The sequence below is a fragment of the Pinus tabuliformis genome, chromosome 2_2 (genome assembly GCF_031772625.1).
Source record: "Pinus tabuliformis cultivar Carrire ecotype Pingquan chromosome 2_2, CPIR1, whole genome shotgun sequence".
NCBI lineage: Eukaryota > Viridiplantae > Streptophyta > Pinopsida > Pinales > Pinaceae > Pinus > Pinus tabuliformis.
This window is the reverse complement of record NC_142300.1, coordinates 742,324,073-742,327,513: the sequence shown is the minus strand read 5'-3', so window position 1 is coordinate 742,327,513 and position 3,441 is coordinate 742,324,073. Positions and strand designations below refer to the sequence as shown.

General features: G+C 38.7%; 1 pseudogene; it reads right to left on the bottom strand.

Moving 5' to 3' along the window:
- Positions 1 to 269: 269 nt before the first annotated feature.
- On the bottom strand, positions 270 to 1,845 carry LOC149194802 (protein argonaute 1 pseudogene; annotated as a pseudogene).
- Positions 1,846 to 3,441: the final 1,596 nt, after the last annotated feature.

Here is a 3,441-nt window from a genome sequence, read left to right as displayed (position 1 = left end):
TCAAAATGCATCTAATAATAAGGACCCTTATGCAAAATAATTTGGCATCAAGATCAGTGATATGCGTGATCTTCGGCTTAAAAAATTAAATATAATGAAATTTTTTACTAGCATTTACAGTACTACAGTACATGTGGCAAAGGAAAATTTCACTATTCATTATTTCATTCAAATTTTCCTTTGCACCATATTTTCAACATGTGGTGCAAATGTTAGTAAAAAAATTTCAATATTTTCAAAATGCATGCCACTAAAAAATTTCATTATATTTATTTTTTAAGCCTAGGAGCAGGCAAAATTCCTGCCATATCAATGATCTTGACGCCAAATTCTTTTGCATAAGGGTCATTATTATATGCATTTTGATATACTGTCTGCAATATAGCATTCTCCCTATCTTGAGGCCGCTGGCATGTAACCCTCAGCAATGCACTGATTTGCATGTCATTTAGCTTCTTTGAATAGTGCTTCCCTGCCACTATTCTACAAATCTCTATTGCCAAGTAATTTGGCACCTGGAGGCATGGAAGTTGAGTATGCTGTAATGAAATATTATAATGCTCTCGAAAATATTCAACTACTGATTTCATAGTTGAATTGTGATCCATGGGGAAGGTTAGCTCCTGTGTAGGTTGTGATGTCAATGTAACAATCTGGTGTTTTTGACGCATCTTTCCCATGTGGGTTATCTCAACTCGAAAACCTCTTAAGGACTTTTAATATTTACACGATCAGTGTCAGCCAAAAGTACTGCTCGGACATCCTTACCCAACAGTTGCGAAACAAAATCAACCTCAGGTAACAGTTCAATGAATGCAGTTGAAGACATATCAAGACTGAGGGATAATCCCATTTGGATTGGCCTTAAACTTTGGTAAAACCCACGCCAGCTTTCCAATCCCTCTCCAAGGGACTGCTTTTCCCCCAGATCACCAGAATAAAATGATCTCCCAACAGGAATGTACCTTTCAGTTGGTAGCTCCCATAGAAAAATATCAAGAATTTGCAGGGCTTCATGCGGAGCATCAGCCTACCTCCCTGATAGGAATATTCCTAAATGGTGTAAGTGAGCTTGGGCTGCAAAATTTATAACTACCTTGAACTGACTCTCCCTTCTTGGACCACCAGGTCCATAGTCCCCCTCAACAAGAAAGATGTTAAATTATTTTGATGTAAAGGGAAATGGCCCAGCTGTGTACAGGCGTCTTCAACCATCATAAACAAGAAGCCTTTTACCCAAATGGGTATATCTGTATTGGTTCCCTAGTTGTCTGATAACTACTCTGTTGACACCTGGTGAAGTCAACTCAGGGTTTATAGTCACATCGTATTGGTGAAGATCCTTTTCCATTAACTCTCTAATAAAATAATTTGCCTTCACAATGCACTTGATGCCTATTTGACCTTTCCTAGGATGCCAAGGAAAAACCAATTTTTTACTAGATATAGGAAGAGCTTGAACCTGAGATGGACTTACTACCTCAGGTTAGGAAGCTTGCAATGTAATTTTCTGAAATTGTTCTTCTAGTGGAGGGACTGCACTTTCTGCAGGTTAAAATGATGGACGCCCCAGTAGAAAAGTTCGGGGACCTGTGTCAGCAACTACAAAAGCTTTTTGATAAGGAGGAGCATGAGACAAAATAGCTTGGCACAGGTTGGGAATGGATGATCCCACAGTTACAACAGGAACGTAAGAACCTATAGAAAGACCACTCACTGGCCCAGTACCTTGAGCTTCTCCAACTCTTCCCTTTCCTTCTGCAGCTTGTGTTGGAATATTAATTCCAACTGCTGTGCAGCAGCAGCAACTACTTTACTTATTTGTCGTGATCCGGCGCCCCACATTTTTTCCCGATCTTTTATGTCACCACCATTACCATCTTTTCACTCTTTAATTATTTTTGTATTTCCAGAAGGTAGAAGATCAGATCCAGTGCCACACCGTTACTTTTCAACAACCGTATTAATGAGCAGAACGACTGAAACAGAAAAAGAACCATTCTCGAGCCGTAACAGCATTTATCAGCCATAGATTTCATCACCATCGACTCAAAAATACAGCAAAAGATCAGATCTGTTCATTATGAACAGCAGAAAATTTATGAGCAAGTTAAGGCGGTGATGACCCTTTCCCGCACTATAAATAGAAACAGAAACAGAAGTAGAAAACAGAGAGATAGAGAGCAAAGGGGAGGACACAGCAGTGTAGAACAAGAGAGTTTTTTTTTGTATTGCACAGCAGTGCTGAAATTTTCTGAAACAGTTGTTTTCTGGAACTGAAGCGTTCCTGTTGTAATCCCTCTGTCAAGAGGAAGATGCTCTTTAGCATAATATTTTGTGAAGATCCCTCTACGTGAGGAAGACTTAGTTTTATGTGTTGGTTTGTTTTCATATATAGAAATTTCTTTCTGTGCGTTGCTGTTTCACCAAAAGTTATTTTGTCAAAAAATTTCTCGTAAGTCGAAAAATACTTGACGTCAAAAATCCCCGTTGCTGCAACACTACGAACAGCAACTGAAAAAAGTTACATTGCTGCAACACCACGAACAGCGTTGCTGCAACACCACGAACAGCAATTAAAAAAAAACTGTGTTGTTGCAACACCATTTCCAGAGAACGAATTTTTCTGTTTTTCTGAGTTAAAAACAGCAGAAACAGAAACAGAAGTAGAAGACATAGAGATACAGAGCAAACGGGAGTACACAGCAGTGTAGAACAAGAGAGTTTTTTTTGCACAGCAGTGCTGAAATTTTCTGAGATAGTTGTTTTGTGGAACTGAAGCGTTCCTGCTGTAATCCCTCTGTCAAGAGGAAGATGCTCTTTAGCATAATATTTGTTAAAGCGGTGATGACCCTTTCCCGCACTATAAATAGAAACAGAAACAGAAGTAGAAGACATAGAGATAGAGAGCAAAGGGGAGTACACAGCAGTGTAGAACAAGAGAGTTTTTTTGCACAGTAGTGCTGAAATTTTCTGAGATAGTTGTTTTGTAGAACTGAAGCGTTCCTGTTGTAATCCCTCTGTCAAGAGGAAGATGCTCTTTAGCATAATATTTTGTGAAGATCCCTCTACGTGAGGAAGACTTAGTTTTATCTGTTGGTTTATTTTCATAAATAGAAATTTCTTTCTGTGCGTTGCTGTTTCACCAAAAGTTATTTTGTCAAAAAAATTCTCGTAAGTCGAAAAATACTTGACGTCAAAAATCCCCGTTGCTGCAACACCACGAACAACAACTGAAAAAATTTACGTTGCTGCAACACCACGAACAGCGTTGCTGCAACACTACGAACAGCAACTGAAAAAAAACTGTGTTGCTGCAACACCGTTTCCAGAGAACAAATTTTTCTGTTTTTCTGAGTTAAAAACAGAGTATTTTTCTGTGTCAAAGACAGAGTATTATTTTGATCAGTTTTTGATCCCGAGGCAAAGTAGAGTGTTATT